The 17,634-nt window shown below is 42.4% G+C and overlaps 2 long non-coding RNA genes and 1 pseudogene across 2 annotated transcripts; 2 read left to right on the forward strand and 1 right to left on the reverse strand.

Annotated features, from left to right (window-relative positions):
• Positions 1-8,354: 8,354 nt before the first annotated feature.
• Positions 8,355-11,724, forward strand: LOC140816007 (uncharacterized; annotated as a pseudogene).
• Positions 11,725-14,254: 2,530 nt separating this feature from the next.
• On the forward strand, positions 14,255-14,933 carry LOC140816961 (uncharacterized). The gene is made up of 2 exons (XR_012114699.1): positions 14,255-14,796; positions 14,834-14,933. It is a non-coding gene; the product is annotated as an uncharacterized lncRNA (long non-coding RNA).
• LOC140816960 (uncharacterized) lies at positions 14,814-17,573 on the reverse strand. The gene is made up of 2 exons (XR_012114698.1): positions 17,118-17,573; positions 14,814-15,018 (listed from the first exon to the last, which is right to left on the reverse strand). It is a non-coding gene; the product is annotated as an uncharacterized lncRNA (long non-coding RNA).
• Between the last annotated feature and the right edge of the window lie 61 nt (positions 17,574-17,634).

Genomic DNA, 17,634 nt, shown 5'->3' on the forward strand with positions numbered 1-17,634 from the left:
CGATTTCCTATCTGAGATGATTCAACCTGCTGAGGAAGAAAGATGGAGGGTGTTTGTAGATGGGGCTTCTTGCCTGGTTGGATGTGGAGTCGGAGTCGTGATAATCTCCCCATCGGGAGAGAAGATTAAATTGGCAGTCAAAATTGATTCCCGGGTGACAAATAATGAAGCAGAATATGAGGCTGTTCTAACCGGCATCCGAGCTGCCCGAGAAATTGGAGCGGCCAGAATTATATTGTATTCCGATTCACAGTTGATTACTCAGCAGATCAAGGGCGTGTATGAGGTCAAGGACGACAAAATGCTCAAATATTTGCATCTCATCAAAGCCCAGGCAGTCGTATTTGTGGATTGGAGCATCGAACAGATACCCCGAGAAGAAAATGGAGAGGCTGATGCCCTAGCAAAAATGGCTGCTTCTTTGTCGGAAGACAGCACCCGAGAGGTTTTGTTTGTTTCCCGAGTAGTTTTAACTATTGAAGAAGAGGAAATGTTGACAATACTCGAGGATTCTTGGATGACCCCTCTGATCAAATTCATCCGGGACAATGAATTGCCCGAGGAGAAAGCTCGAGCACAGAAAATAAAAAGACAAGCCCCCAGGTTTGTTCTCTTAAATAATATTTTATACCGGAGATCATTCCAGGGACCATTATTGAAGTGTTTGAGCGGGAAGGAAGTGATTTATGTTTTTCAAGAGATTCATGAAGGATACTGTGGTGAGCATTTAGGGGGAACGTCTTTAGCTCGGAAAGCGATGCTAGCCGGGTTCTGGTGGCCGACTCTTCACCATGATTCGGCTCAAGTGGTCCGGACTTGTGAAGGCTGTCAGCATCATTCAAACTTTCAACACAGCTCAGCCACTCCTCTGAAGCCTATTTGGGCATCTTGTCCTTTTGATCAATGGGGGATGGATATAGTCGGTCCATTTCCGGTTGCTCGAGCTCAGAAAAAATTCTTGTTGGTGGCTGTGGATTATTTCTCTAAGTGGGTGGAAGCCGAACCCTTGGCTAAAATCACCGAACAAGAGGTTTTAAAATTCTTATGGAAGAATATAGTATGTCGCTTCGGCATACCCCGGCGATTGATCTCGGTTAATGGGAGACAGTTTCAAGGAAAGGAAATAACATCTTGGTGCCGGGAAATGAAGATCACCCAGTCCTTCACTTCTGTTGCGTACCCTCAGGCCAATGGGCAGACAGAAGTTGTAAACAGAATCATTGTGCAGGCTTTAAAGACCAGACTACAAGGCAAAGGAAAGGACTGGGTAGAAGAATTGTCTAGTGTACTATGGGCATACAGGACTACTCCCCGGGCACCTACTCAAGAAACTCTGTTCAGCCTGGTATATGGATCTGAGGCCATCCTTCCTGTTGAGATCGGTCAAACATCTGCCCGGGTAGAATCTTACCCGAGCAACAATGAGGATAGCCGTGCATTGGAACTGGATCTATTAGAAGAAAAGAGGGATCAAGCCATGATCCGGATGGAAGCATATCGGAACCGGGTCATGAAATCCTACAACAAAAGGGTCTGAGTTCGAGACTTGCAGATAGGGGACTTGGTTATGAAGAAGGTTAATCCAGCTGGGGACGTGGGCAAGCTCGGAGCTCGATGGGAGGGGCCTTACAAAATCATTAGGAGAGTTAGTTCAGGATCTTTTTACCTGGAAGATGCTCAGGGGAAACTTCTTAAGAGACCTTGGAATGTACTTCATTTGAAGAAATATTATGCTTAGCCAATGTATAGATGTAATTTTCACTTTGAAGAAATAATAAAGGATCGCTTTCCTCATACTTTTGCCTACTATAAGTGATAATTCGGAAAACTGAGGAGACATAAGCCCAGGGTACTACTCCCTGGCTCGGGGCTCCGTACCTCGACCATTCCAAAGTCCCGGGACCTGTTCCCCGGCCTAAGGTTCCGTACCTTAGCTCTATATAAGCCCAGGGTACTACTCCCTGGCTCGGGGCTCCGTACCTCGACCATTCCAAAGTCCCGGGAACTGTTCCCCGGCCTAAGGTTCCGTACCTTAGCTCTATATAAGCCCAGGGTACTACTCCCTGGCTCGGGGCTCCGTACCTCGACCATTCCAAAGTCCCGGGACCTGTTCCCCGGCCTAAGGTTCCGTACCTTAGCTCTATATAAGCCCAGGGTACTACTCCCTGGCTCGGGGCTCCGTACCTCGACCATTCCAAAGTCCCGGGACCTGTTCCCCGGCCTAAGGTTCCGTACCTTAGCTCTATATAAGCCCAGGGTACTACTCCCTGGCTCGGGGCTCCGTACCTCGACCATTCCAAAATCCCGGGACCTGTTCCCCGGCCTAAGGTTCCGTACCTTAGCTCTATATAAGCCCAGGGTACTACTCCCTGGCTCGGGGCTCCGTACCTCGACCATTCCAAAGTCCCGGGACCTGTTCCCCGGCCTAAGGTTCCGTACCTTAGCTCTATATAAGCCCAGGGTACTACTCCCTGGCTCGGGGCTCCGTACCTCGACCATTCCAAAGTCCCGGGACCTGTTCCCCGGCCTAAGGTTCCGTACCTTAGCTCTATATAAGCCCAGGGTACTACTCCCTGGCTCGGGGCTCCGTACCTCGACCATTCCAAAGTCCCGGGACCTGTTCCCCGGCCTAAGGTTCCGTACCTTAGCTCTACATAAGCCCAGGGCATTACACCCTGACTCGGGGATCCGTACCTCGACTATTCCAAGGTCCCAGAACCGGTTCCCCGGTTTAAATTTTTGTTTATTTCAGATAGTTACATCACAAATAATCAGTTAAAAAACAGAAGACCGATGCCTGGGTTTTCTATCTCAGTGAAGTTCGCAACACTTGGAAAATCTCTAAGAATTATTAAAGCAGGAATATCCTATTCATGTTAAGATCAGATGCTCAGCTTTTATGAAAATTGCAAAGAAGGATAAGTGGACAGAGAATATTGCATTACTAAGAGGCCCGAAAAACAGGAAATGAACTTGAAAATAAGAAAGAAATTACAATCCTATTCTATATCAACAGGGCCGGTGCTCGGCTCTTTTTCCTCCTCCGTCGGCCGCTCTTTTTCTTCTCCTTCCTCCTCTACAGGTTTCTCCCCTTTTTCCTCCTCTCCGGATTCTTCTTCCTTATCTTCCACCCAAGCTCCTGCAAGGGACGCAATGGCTAGCCCGAAGTCTGGAAAGTTGGCCCTGTCCTTGGGGATAAGCCCGGCTTCCTGGAATTGTTGAAGACATCTGTTGAAGCCGGTCTTAAAGAAAGGATAGGCTCGATCCTCCACGGCCGCCTTGAATTCTGAGGATTCCAGGAAGGAAGTCCGCAGTTGCTCTTTCTGGCGCTCAGACTCGGCTAGGGCCTTCTCCGCTCTTTCGGCCCGGGACATTTGTTCTTCTATGGCATCCATCAGGGAGGCGTTCTTATGATCAAGAATCGATTGATGCCTCTGAAGAGTTTCCTCCCTGATATGACTTTCATTTAGTTCCTCCCGGGCTTTGGCCAGCTCCGCCTGGGCAGACTCCACAGAACCCCGAAGGGTTGCCACCGTCTCTGAATGAAATTCCTTCAACTGAGCAAGCTCCGCTTGAATAAGCTCGTGCGTTTCTTGGAAGACCTGGAGTTGGGGGGCCTGGTGGTTGGCTAAGGAGGACACCTCTTCATAGGCTGACATTAACATATGTGCAGCCTATTTTTCAAAGAAAAGGCAGGGTTGACAAGGTAATAAAAAAAAAAAAAAAGAGAGAGAGAAAGAAGGGAAGAAAAAAGCTTACAGCCAGAAGCTTGTTCAAGCCATCTAGGCATCGAGGGGTCGGCGGCATGCTTTTCAGGAAGGCCTGGTCAGTAGGAAGGAGCATTTGCTTAAGGAGGTCTGCCCCGACCCGGGAGGCTCCTTCGGTGAAAAAGACAGACCCGCTGGGCTGCGAAGAGAGGAGGGGCCCTGGCAAGGGCCCTTGGATAGATTCTGGAAGAAGCTCCTGGGAGGATTCCTGGGAAGGCTTCTGGAGAGGCGCCTGATCAGTATGCGAAAGAGAAAATGCTTGATTCGCTTGGGAGAAAGCCTGGTCTCCCACTTGGTCATCTTCGCTAAGAGTCAAAACCGGGATGGTCGTAACTCTTTTTTGTCTCTGGCAGAGGGGCAGGAGGTCCTCTTCTTCTTCCCGAGAGTCAGGCGCCGCTCTCTTCTGTTCAACTTCTACCCGGGCCGCCTTCTTTGTCCGAGCTGCCACCTCCTCAGCCCTTTTTTCGGCTGCAGCCTTCCGAGCCGCCATCCTCCTTTCCTTGGCTGCCTTTTCGGCTGCCCATTTCCTAGCAAAAGCCTCCTCCATTAAATCTGCATATAAAGCAAAGGAGGTTAGAATCCACGTGCAAATATCAATAAAGGAGACGATGGCATAACAGGTAAATGAGAATTACCGGGCTGAAGGCCCGAGCCAGCAACTTCGTCGACTACTCGGTCAATCGGATCTTCAGCCCGGTTACTTAGGTGATAGGTGGCCAGATGCTCTTGGGTTATAATGGTGGAGGAAGAAAACTTTTGACCCTCCACCAAGGCTAGGCTTCGGATATAAAACTCCTCAAATTTATATGCTTGGGGAAGCTCTGGCTGACGAGGAAGAGAAGAAATGAACCCGGTCGGACAATCGAGACTAGCCGGGAGTTTGATAAAAAAATATCTACCTTTCCATCCCTTTTGAGAGGAGGGGATATCATCAAGGAAGCGGGCATTAAGCCGAACGGAAAGGGAAAAAGCATTATCACCTAATCTACAAATAAAAAAGTAATGAAGAACTTTGGAATTCATTACCAGGTCATGAATTCGGAAGAGGACAAAAACCGAAGCCATAATCCGGAAAGAATTGGGATGGAATTGATTAAGAGGTACACCAAAGAATTTGGCAACCTCGATATAAAATGAGGGAATAGGAAATCGGAGACCATTTCGAAGCTGGTCCCGGAAGAAAGTAATATAACCCGAGGGGGGTTGATCAGCCCGGTCAGAGGACTTGGGTATGAGAATAGGGTAGGAAGAAGGAATGACCCCCAGGGTTCGAAGTTCTTCCTCTGCTCCTGGACGCAAGGAGCTTGGCAGAGAAGAAAACCAGGGAATCTCGGGGAGGTCGGCTGAAGGTTGGGCAGGTACCCGGGCTTTACCCTTACCCTTATCTTTTTTGGGGATCAGGGATATGCCCGACGAAGAAGGTTTAGAAGATCTCGAAGAAGGTTGGGGTTTTAAGCTTATAGGTTTCGGGACAGTCTGGGTAGAAGGGCGACGAGAAGTAGGGGAAGGAGAGGAATCAGAACGGAAGGCAGTGGATTCGTATTCCAGTGAACCTCGTACGTTAGCACCAGAAGTGGAAGAAGTGGAATTAGACTGATAAAAAGAGAAAACTTACAAGTGCGGTGGAAGATCGTCGGAATGGGAAAACTTGGAGCGCCTGAAAACTGCGAGTAAAGAATTTGCAAGGGCTTCGCCGAGAGGGATAATTTGAGAGTAATTTTCGAGAAAGTGATTTTTGGAAAACCCTAGGGTTGCTATATATAAGGGATGAAGGACGATCTGGACCGTCGACTGAAAACACGTGTGCGGTCTTGATGCGCCCCAGAAATCACAACGGGCAGAATGAAGGGACTGCTACGCAGAGCGAGGCGTCATGATGGCTTATCTACTCGGAATGCGAATCGACTGTGGCGGTTGTTCAGTAGGGCCCATATCATTTTAACCCTGCGTCAATCACCTAGGGGTACGAAGTGTTATCTTACTTTAAGCCCGGGAGGTTTAAGGCCCCGGCATTTTTACTTTAAGCCCGGGAGGTTTAAGGCCCCGGTATTTTTACTTTAAGCTCGGGAGGTTTAAAGCCCCGGCATTTTATTCCAAACAGAGCTCTAATACTTTATTTAAAGAAGGTGAGATTTTTGTTCTGGATGATCCAATCGCAGATTTACGAATTATATTCGGTTCATCATTGATTAACGTGTGAAGAAGAAAATGAGACAAATAAACAGATTTTATTCATAAAGGAATCGCTCATGCCTAGCACTAATTATTAGTACACCTACGACATCCTGCCACTCGTGGATCCAGTGGGTTAGTTCAGGAGACTGGGCGATGTTAAAGGACTCAGAGGATGAAATCTTTTCCAGTTGACGCCTTTCCTTCAGCAGCATCGCATGAAGCAGGACTTCATCAGTAGCTAGCTCTGCAACATGGTTCACTTCGAGCTCCCGTTTATACCTCCTCGCCACCGCTCTTTGTGCCCGAGTGAAGGCCAAACCCTCCTGGAGCGTGGCATTAAGATCTTGAATCTTATGCCAAGTGGACATCACCTTCGACAGGACCAACTCCTCAATGGTCCTCCTCAGATCCTCCATATGAGGATGTAGGGTATTGGGCGCTGGGACGTATATGCCACTGCAGACCGTAGATTCGCTCGAACTAGCCATGTCGAAGGTGTTATTTCTTACCTCCCATTGCCTTCCTGTATTTATAAGCACGTAGCATTCATTATTGAGGTAGGCGAAGAGATTGTTACGAATATCGAGGTACTAAGGCACTAGTCGTCAGAAGAAGAAAGGACATACGCGATTATCGAGGTGTCAAACTTATTCATTTCCCGAAATACGAAGCGTCTCCAGGAAGGAATTAAGGCTGACACCTGTCATTATAACAATCGGGACATCCAGGTAAAGGGGGTAACATTTGTATTGAGTCCGGGAGGTTTAAGGCCCCGGCATTTTCTCTTGAGTCCGGGAGGTTTAAGGCCCCGGTATTTTCTCTCGAAACCGGGAGGTTCGAGGCCCCGGCATATTATTGCAAGCTCGGGAGATACGACGCCCCGGCAGACTACTTTTAAGCCCGGCGGATATACTTGAATCGAACAAATTAAGGTATCCTAAATAATCCTTCTCAAGATGATAAACGATGGCGATAGTTGGGTGGAATAGACGTGTGTCATTAATGCACTAATCAGTACGAATCAACGTTTTTTACGCCCGGGGTGTCGCATCCCTAGGTCTTTTCGATAAGACTTGAGAAAGATGGGACCCCGGTATTCCCTCCGAAACCCGAGAGATGCGGAGCTCGGGCATCCTTTTTGGTAGAAATACGAAATCCTCACGTCTCCGGTTGTTACTTATTATTAGTTAATCTTGTCATTTAAGTTGTGCAGCCCGTGAGATATGCATCAGATAAAGTAGTACAAAGACAGTAAACTCGGATAATAATTTTATTTAAAGAAATTATTTCGGATTACATCGAAATATGCCTCCTCTACGAAGGCTTTCCACAAATACATCCAACGTCTCACTTCTCGTGTAGCCCTTCCTTCGTAGCTCTTGGTGTCAGTGATATCGTTGAGAGTGTTCCTCTCTTTACGGAGCATCAGTTCGTACATGTGATCCTCTTCAAAAGGATCCCCCAACTCGGAAATATGTAGGTACTCCCGATACTTCTCCAATTTCGCCAGCAGCCGGGGAGTATTAGCCTCACCACAGTAGTAGAGAAGTTGTAACTCCTGCAGTGCCTCCCAGAAGGCAAGAATCTTGTGAAAGACCTTCTCTTCTATTTCCGTCTTTTGTCTCTCCGCAGACGCATTCATGAACTCTTCCGCCAGATCGGGGACGTTGGGATCGCTAGCACCTGCCATTATATCTTTCTAACAACACTTTGCTGGTATGATGGCGGATCGGTAAGGCACTATTTATGATAAGAACAAATTAATAATGACCGTTGATCTTCAAAATGCCTGAACGGTTGAGATAAGTTTTGGAAATTGTGCTGGGAGGTGAAAAGGCGTGCACAGCTGTCGAGGTGTCAGACTTATCCATTTCTCGAGATGTGGAGCGTTTTCTAGTAGGAATTAATTTTGGGTGCATCTCATTGTAACGAATGCGAAATTCAGGGAGGCTGGATAACAATCCATTCGGGTCCGGGAGACAAATCATCCAGGCGTGACATCTCCCCTACGGGATATTTGAAGGCTCCGATGCTATCATACACCATGAATTATTTCGCACCAATCGGGACAGCGAGTGAGACTCTAGCCCGACTATTTTAGGGATGGGTGGTGATACCCCTATAAGGGCCCGGGTCATGGATGACCCGGGAAGTTTCATTGGGTAGCCCGTATAGAAACCAAGAGGGCGATTATTACCTACCCGACTGGGCACTTCATGCATAGCCGGGTATTTACTTACCTCCGTTTTGGGCAGCTAGGGACCGGGCTTTCCTGCTAAAGCCGAGGGCTCAATACCCGAGTAACTTACTTAGAGGATCTCATAGATTATAGGGAAGAAAGCGACTGGGCGGGAAGTCAACGTCTTTAGCCTGAACGTATCCCCGAAAATATTGAGAAGAAAGGGACTGGACATGCAGTCAACGTCCCTTATTCTTGGAGTACCCACGAAGCTATCGGGAAGAAAGAGACCCGACGGGCCGTCAACGTCCGAGGGTACAAGTAGTAGGTGAGCACACGCATCAAGGTAACCCTAGCTTCTTCTCCTATAAATAACATGTATAATTGTCATTTACAAGGTCGAGAATCTCTTCATTCACAAGCATTCATACATATTTACTCAAGTTTTCTTCCTTGACAACCCTGCTGACTTAAGCATCGGAGTGGTCACGCCGGACACCCCTCCGGCGCCCATTCACGAGTTCCCTTCATTGTTTGCAGGTCACAGTGGAAAGCCATTTATCTTGTTCAATTTCCTAAACAACACTATAAATTTTTGATTTGATCCGGTGGAACACCCGACCCTGCTCATCCATTTCATCCGGATAGTATCAGTGGCCATGGTTACAAAGATTGGGAATACGGCGTATGGATTAGTAGTCCCAAAGTATTGATGAACGTCGAAGGAAATTTGTTAGATGGATGGGATTGAATGAAAATGGGTTAGAAGGAGGTGATTCGGTTGATATACGCGACAACAGTGACGATGGTCGTGTGTTTAGAGGAAACGTCGGGAGAATTATGCAGAATAGTGGGGCTGTTCTGAGAACTTCGGGTGTGGAAGACGAATTTTCTTCGAGCCGGTCTTCTTTATCTACTTGGTCTACTGATGATTTGGATTTGTTCAGCCGAGTGGATTTAAATGAAGGTAGGATCTGCTGTGGGATTTCTGATGGTGTAAGTGAATACTGTGTGGACCAATGGGGAGGACATAAGAAGCTAGGAAAAATTCGGGACACAAATTCCCGAGTTCCGATATTCGGGGAGTCTAATAACGATTCTCAATCGCCTAAATTGGTTCAGAAACTTGTACAAAGAGAGCTGGAGGGAAATGGAAATGCAACAAGAACAATGAATAGGTCAAAGGATAGGTGGTTCAGAAAATTGCGTTCCCTGGCTTGTATGATGAGTGTGAACACGAGAAATGGTACTTTGGAGTCAAAAATAACTTAAGAAAAGGTCGAGAGACTGGGGCTCAAAGAGTTGGAGTTCGCCATTATCGAAGAAGGTTGAAAGAACTTTCAGCCCTTTTTGTGGGACAAGATTTCCAAGCCCACAAATCTTCCATATTGGCTATGAAATTTAGTCCTGACGGTCAGTACCTGGCAAGTGCAGGAGAAGATAAGCTTGTGCGAGTATGGCAAGTGGTTGAAGATGAAAGATCCAAGACATTTGACGTTGCAGATGTGGATCCGTCATGTGTGTACTTCTCAGTAAACCATTTGTCTGAGCCAGGACCTCTTACGGCGCAGAATGATAGTGTTAACAAATCCAAGAATCATAAAAAAACACCAGATTCGGCATGTGTTATCTTCCCTCCAAAGGTTTTCAGAATCTTGGAGAAGCCACTGCACGTGTTCCAAGGACACAAAGGAGAGATCTTGGATCTTTCTTGGTCAAAGAATGATGTACTGCCCAATCATTGCAAATTTATTTTACATATTGAACTATTTGAAACTGGTTTCTATGAATTAAGGCCTTTTTACTTGTTTTCTCTCAGTGTTTGCTTTCTTCATCGGTTGATAAAACTGTTCGTTTGTGGCGGGTTGGACTTGATCAGTGTCTCAAGGTTTTCTCTCATAGCGACTATGGTATGTACATATAATCTGTAGTCTATTGAATTGCCCAAAAATTTAATATTGCACATGACTCAGAAGTGCTGAATTTCTCAAATATTCATTCTATGCAGTAACCTGCATTCAGTTTAACCCTGTGAATGATGATTACTTCATCAGTGGTTCAATCGACGGAAAGGTTCGAATTTGGGAAATAAATGGCTGTCATGTTGTGAATTGGACAGAAACAAAGGACATAATAACTGCCGTTTCTTACCACCCTGATGGTCAGGTCTGTTTGCATTGCTTGTTTTCATGTTAACAGGTTTAGCTTATATATCAGGAGGCATACTGATTCAGTATATATTTTCTTGTTATGAAGAGTGGTGTTATTGGCTCCATTACCGGAACCTGTCATATTTTAACATATCAGGTGCTTTTAAGTTAATTCTTTGATAATTGTAATGCTTTTTAATTAATGCTTTACTGGGAGAGCCCTGATTTTGTCACTAAATCGCCATTTACATGCTGTGACTAACAACTGTTGGATGAAATTATGTTGATTCTATCAGATAATCAAATTCTATTGGAAGCTCAGATATGCTTAGGTGGTAAGAAGAAATCACCCTGTAGAAGAATAACTGGCTTCCAGGTTGCTGTTATTAACTTTCAAAGATTGCTAATCTGTTTTGAATTCGTTTCAGTTTCTTTTTTTGGTAGATTTTTTCAATATTCCTACTAATTTTGTCATTCTGTGGAGCAGTTTTTACCACAAGACCCGAGCAAACTATTGGTTACATGTGCCGACTCACAAGTCAGAGTTCTTAATGGGATGGATGTGATCATCAAGTACAAAGGTACGCTCTTGATTCATTCATGTTGTTTGACGACCTGCATGATAATATAAAATCATGCATTTTGTGAAAATCAGATTATTTTCTTTATTATTCAGGTCTACGAAATGCTGGGAACCAGATCTCCGCTTCATTTACTTCAGACAGCAAACACATTGTCTCCGTGTCTGAGGATTCAAATGTCTATATGTGGAACTACATCTGTGCTGGTACATCTACTTGGTCGCAGTCAAAATACATTAGGTCTTTCGAGAGTTTCCCCTCAAATGCCTCCGTTGTCATACCTTGGCCCGGCCTGAAAATCAGAAACTCAGAAAGCCAGTCGAAATCAAGAAAACACGATACTCCTATAAATTCATTGCCTTTTTCACCATCCACTTATTTCTCTTCGGGGCAAGATTTTTTCCTCGAATCAAACCCGAAGCTTCGCCACTTGGGATCCGCCACTTGGCCTGAGGAAAAGCTTCCAAGTACCATTTATCGGGCTGCATCGTCTCCAATGTGTAAACCTCAGTACAAACTCCTCAAGACTTCTTGCCAGAGTTCATCAACTTCTCATGCATGGGGTCTAGTACTTGTTACGGCAAGTCGGGATGGAAAAATAAAATCTTTCCTCAATTATGGTTTACCGATTCCCCCATAACCCAAGGATCTGTAAATATCTAAAACTTCTGTGCGATCTACCTTGATGGGCATGTTTTTTGCTAGTCATTTCAATCTAGGCTGTCACATATTTGAAAATCCGTTGACCGGCCCCAATCCATTTTCTTGCTCTGTATTAAAGGTCCCTTTCAAATTCTGCACACAAATTGAAGTTTGTATAGGCGACGACAGTTGGATGGAATCAAACACTCCATTTAAAGAAATAGCTGAGGTTTGCGTTATCTGTATGCAGCTTTCAGTATGTTTTATCCATTCATTTGTTAATGCGATATATTTTGCCTCTGGCCCAGCAAAGAAATGGAATCATGTGTTACGAGACGTCAGCTAGAGACTGATATGCACGATGGAATTGCTCGCGGGACCTCGAAGAATTTGTGCCATTTATTCTTTCTGGTGGGGCTCCGAGAGCAAAGCCGGTGGCTGAGATTTGTTTGGGGAAAATTTTAGTGGGGAATCCCATATTTATGTTATGTTGGTTGGTTTGTCTGCCATTTTTTTGATCGCGACTCAGAAGGTTGCTGGCCACGGCTCGGGGAGGGGCCGGGAGACGTTTTCCAGTGGGGTGGCTTATGATTTTGTCTCCGGGGGTAACCAGTTTTTGGATCGCTTCTGGTTGTAGCGTTCAGAATTCAGAAATATTACAAATTTAAGTGATTTTTGCTAATAAAATTTTAATGTTATAGTCACATTTTTATGTGTGAGTAGGAGCATCTAATTTCTTCGTGTGTTGGACTTGAAGTCGTTAATAAATGGGCTAATAACAAAACAAAAAAAAAAAAAAAAGAAAGAAAGAAAAACCTTAAAAACTGCTCAATATTTTTTTTAGAGTAGATCTCTTGTGAAACGGTTTCACGAATCTTTATATGTGAAACGAGTTAATCCTATCGGTATTCACAATAAAAAAGTAATACTCTTAACATAAAGTAATATTTTTTCATAGATATACGACCCGTAATACTATCTCAAATAATTTTTGCCTTTCAAAGTTGAATGTGTTTGCTATTTAGAAAATAAAATATACGTGAGCTTATTACATTTTTAGAGTTTTTTTTTTTTTTTAATGTTTTTTAAACTTCTGACGAATAAATTACATTAAATCCTACATAAATTAGTACTAATCGAAATTGGGGCCTTGGATTCTGTCTCGAGTGTGATTTGGTAACTAGACTGATTTTTCTGTTCATCTTACAAGGCAAAATCAAAATGAAATAATTCGTAAAAAATCAAAATAAAATAGTCGATTGCAATTCTAAAATTGTTTAAACCTGACTATTCATTTAGAAATTATAATAAATTCGTAATTAAATTTTAATGTTAGAATTAACAAGTATAATAATAATTTAATCTAAAGCTGGAAGCGGTTGCACGTATCTTGTGCATGCCTTGTTTATTACTTGCATGATTAATTATAACTTTAAAAATCAAAATTAATAGCTAGGGACATAAAAATATAGTCTCTTGTGAATTATTGGAGCATAGCACGTGATGCGAGGACCCGGAAGATACCCACCAGACAATTCAAATTGTTGGTAGAATTTTAAAACACGATGTCTTCTCGATGACAACAATAATAATAATAATAATGACAATAATAATAATTAATGTTCGAATGTGTTCGAGTTGATAGAGTATTTGAATGTTAGATAATATTCATGAGTTTGATTTCTCTAATCAATATCTTTTCGAAAAAACCTATCAGACATGATTTGCCTACGACGACTTACCAAACAAACATATTTTGCATATTGTTACATTAGTATGAAAATTTATCTAGTGTAGATCGAATTATACTTATATGTTATTTGTCAATTATTATATGATACCCTCGGGGAGGTTCGGGTCATGGATACTAAATGATTTTGGGTCATGGATTAGGTCATGACAAGCTTGTCGGGCACATGAATGCTTGAGACATAATTTCTCCGGGCTCCTAAAGCCCGGGCTTTCAGACGAGTTCCGGGAGATGGTCCTTTACCCGGGTTACCTCGACAATAGCACTACACTCAAGTACACAAGCATGTGATACCTTATCTCGGTAATCATTATTGTCAAATCATATGGATTTGACAAGGTGAAATGGACAGTTGTGCGTGTAAGAAAGTTGGGTCTCAGAAAAATAAGGTATGAGCAATCATCTTGCTATAATTAGTAAATGGGCACCGAAAACAATGTCATCATTGTTTTTCTTCTTATAAATACTAGGTTTTATATAGCATTTACATTCACATATATATTGCCCACATCATTTTACTCTCTAGATTTTTCATACACTATCACTATTGGCATATTATTCTCTTTGCTACATTGGTTCTCTTCGTTCACCTGCCGACTTTAGCATCGGAATGATCACGCCGGACACTTCTCCGACGCTCATTCACGTGATTATCTTCGTGTTTGCAGGTCATCACCCCAGCCCTTCCCGAGGAAAAAACATGTGGTTTGGACACATCTCGTTGTGCTCTCATTCCCTATTAATTTTATACATGATCCAATAAATTGTCCGACCCAGCTCACTCGATTTACCCAGATCACGTCATTATATAAACAAATAAAATCAAGTATAGAACGAAATTGAAGATACAGCGTGACGGTAGTAGTCGTCGTTCCCTGCCTCTATTCTGAGGTCAATGAACGTAGATATAGTGAATTACGTTGAATCATACTTCATATTTGTAAACTTGACCCTATATCATGAAAATGAAATCAAACAACATCAATTCGATCAACTTTATTGCTCTTGACTTTTCAAGCAAAAATAATTGCATGATTGGTAAGATCCTCAAAATGATTAAATTTAGGTACCTTGCAATTGCATTACAAAATATATTAAACTAAAATTTGATTATTAATGTAAAAACGAGTAGTTAATCGCATTGCCTTTCCACATGGAGATTGAGTTAAAAGTTTCCTCGACTCATCATTCTTCATCTAAATTTCAATAGAAATAATCAAGAATAAGGTTGAGTCGGGATTTTAACTCAAATCCGATACATTTATCGGAACACGAACTAACTGAATCTCAACTCTCACTCTGCCAATATTAAGCCAATCTCGATGCAGGCTATAGCAATTGTTTTGGCTCTCCTGCAGTCTCATCTGTGTCGACAGAGATTCTTGCCACACATTTAAGGGAAAGAATGATCATGACACAGAGCCTGAATAGAGCTTCGTTGAGCAAAGCAATCACATCATAATTTCTACAGGGTTTGGGATCAAACAAATGATTTTATGGACGATCCCTTGTCAGTTCTTCAGACTCCAGAAAAATGAGGCATGCAAAGAAAGTGTGAAAAAAGAATGATAATGAGACTAATCTCGCAGCAGGTGCAGATTGGAAGATTACTGTATGAAAAAACATCTGCGGTTTTAACAAATACAGGAAGAAAGAGCAAATCTCCATGTTTGTAACAGAACAAACAAATTACAAATGTGAACACAGTAAAAATATAGGATACTTGGAATCCCTACATCCAGACACCAAATTGGAACTTGCGTAACCATAGTACCTGAAGATAAAATTGAAGTTAACTTAAGCGAATACTATCAAACTATATGCTCAACATGTGAACACAAACAAATTAATTAGTTATCCATGATGGTTCCGTTGTTTCTGCAATACCATAAACAAATCAAATTCATCAAAGCAAAAGGAACATTGTGCACCAATGATGTAGCCTGATTTTCAGGTTAAAGCTTTAGAAAATGTATCCGTCATAGTTGTTTTTATCCGAGAAGCATCATTGAATATCACCAAATTTCGTCATCACAATAGCTATTCATTTTGAATTTCATTTTAAACTTGTCCACGTTACAGGTAACTGATACATTGGGATACACAACAAGCTGGGCCAGTATCAGCAAATCAGAAATGGGCTGATTTCCATTTAATATACACGGCTTATCAAATGATCCATACTCCATCAAGAATTAAGAATAAAATTCCTCAAAATGATTGTAAGTACATGTTAAGAAACGGGACCAAACTTACATTTTCAGAGAATAAAAAGGGTTCTCGGATAAGGGAGGTGACATTAGCATGCAGACATGCATACTTGCATGGTGAGACGGTCAAGGAGCATTACATAACTCAGACAGTATAGAAAACACATTTCAGGATAAAATCGTGATTCACAAACCTGCTGGACAAAGAAAATCAACTAAAAGGTCCAAAAATATATAGACAATATATTTTGCTGACTCTGACTTTGAAATGTTTCAAAAACTACAGTAACAAAGGTCTATTACTACTGCTTGCCAAACCCTAAACTAATTTGTCCATAAATAATACGGTTAAAGGGATGATCATTCTCTAGCACAAGTTAAAGGCAAACAACTGTTGCCATTTCCACAATTTAAATTCCTTATACATAATGGCAAGGTTATTTTCAGGGAGTGTGAGGCAGTTATAAGAACATCGTGTTATACCAAAACATCAACAGCCCCAAGAAAAGGATAACGACTTTAAATGATATCATACCAGCCAAATCTACAGAAGCAACCATAACAGGACACACCAAAAGGTAAGAGTTTTAAACTGCTTAGAAACCAGCTCGATGGAGGGAAAAAACGTTCTAGTGGCATCATAGAGCAACAAGATAAGTGATCGATTAACTGGGCGTGGGGTCCAAAAGTAACCATGATATCATGCATAATCATAATGCTTTTTACCACGATTATCAGGTGATAAGAACAATACAGCATACTACCACGATTGGTTGAACTTTTATTCTGATAGTAGTATACTCAAAATTTTAAGAGAAGATGTGGTACCTAAATTTGGTATGTCCTGTGCATACAATCATACATCACATAATGTATTTAAACATAAGAACATGGTCCTAACAAAATCATATTACTCAATCAAAATTTTCATTCACCAAGTGTTCAAGCAAGAAAATTTTAAAAGTAACCCAAAAAAAACCAAGGAATCTCAGAGCCACGAATTACCAAACATGGGGTACGACAAAAACTTTTCAGAGAGCTGTGTGGAGAAAAAACCCATTTTAGTGTCTAGTATCTTATTATGCATTTTTTGTCAAATGCCAGCAACTCCATTTTAATAACGATAAGCAAGGATGTTATGTGTGCTATCAGTGAGCCATCGCAAATCATGAAGTTTTCATTTCCGGTCTAAAAATGTCAACTTCCTGCTTCCTTTACCCATAAAAATTAGAGAAACGTTTGAGGTTGTCTTCATTTGATCATAATACTGCTAAACTTAATCCTCATCCAATTCAATGAGAATAATAGCATTAGAATGTAGAAGATAAAATGCATCAATATTTTTAAAGCAACGTCGAAACTGAGATTCACTAGAGCAGGTGCACAATAATTCACTGCATTAAAAATGTCATATTTTGTACAAGTTGGCAATCCAGAATCGACTAGGAAAAAAGAAACTTAACTTGTTTAATGATGACATAAAAAATAACTAAAATTGACTCAATTTGGCGAAACTCTCAAAATCAACTCAAATGATCCTTCATCGAAAGGGCGCGTGGATTGAATTAAAAATCCCTTACTTTAACCAAGTCTTACGCACCCAAAAATTAAAACGAACAACAGATCACGCATAATCAAACTCTAGAAAGATTAATTATTTTACCAATCATCCAGGGACGCTGGATCGGGTTCAGACCGGAAGATTATCGACGGAGCGAGAATTGTTGACATTGAGATTCACGGATGAAAAAGAAGACGTGGAGCTGGAGCGGAGATTGGTCAACATGAGCGGGCGATCTTTCGCCTCCTCGTCCTCGTCGTCGGTGTCCGAGGTGGTAAGATTAACACAAGAACATCGCTCGAGTGAGGCGAAAAACGCAGCCGCGACGCTAGTCCCAAACCACCGCGCAAGGCCGTCCACCTTCTCGTAATACGAAGCCGTATTCACCCCGGAATCCTCCATCTGTTGTGGTTCTATGATTTCGAACTTCTGATTGAGGGAAGTTCGAAGATTTGGGGGAAATCGCCAATATTAGCGCAATTGTTTTACTTTAATGTAAAATCAATCAATTTTTATTTTCTCTCATTTGACAATTTCTTGTCCGGATTCCATGAGCCCCCATTTGTCTCTACCCAAAAATTTGTATGAGACGATGTTACGGGTTGTATTTTATAAAATT

This window comes from Primulina eburnea, chromosome 16 (assembly GCF_022965805.1).
Source record: "Primulina eburnea isolate SZY01 chromosome 16, ASM2296580v1, whole genome shotgun sequence".
Taxonomy (NCBI): Eukaryota; Viridiplantae; Streptophyta; class Magnoliopsida; order Lamiales; family Gesneriaceae; genus Primulina; species Primulina eburnea.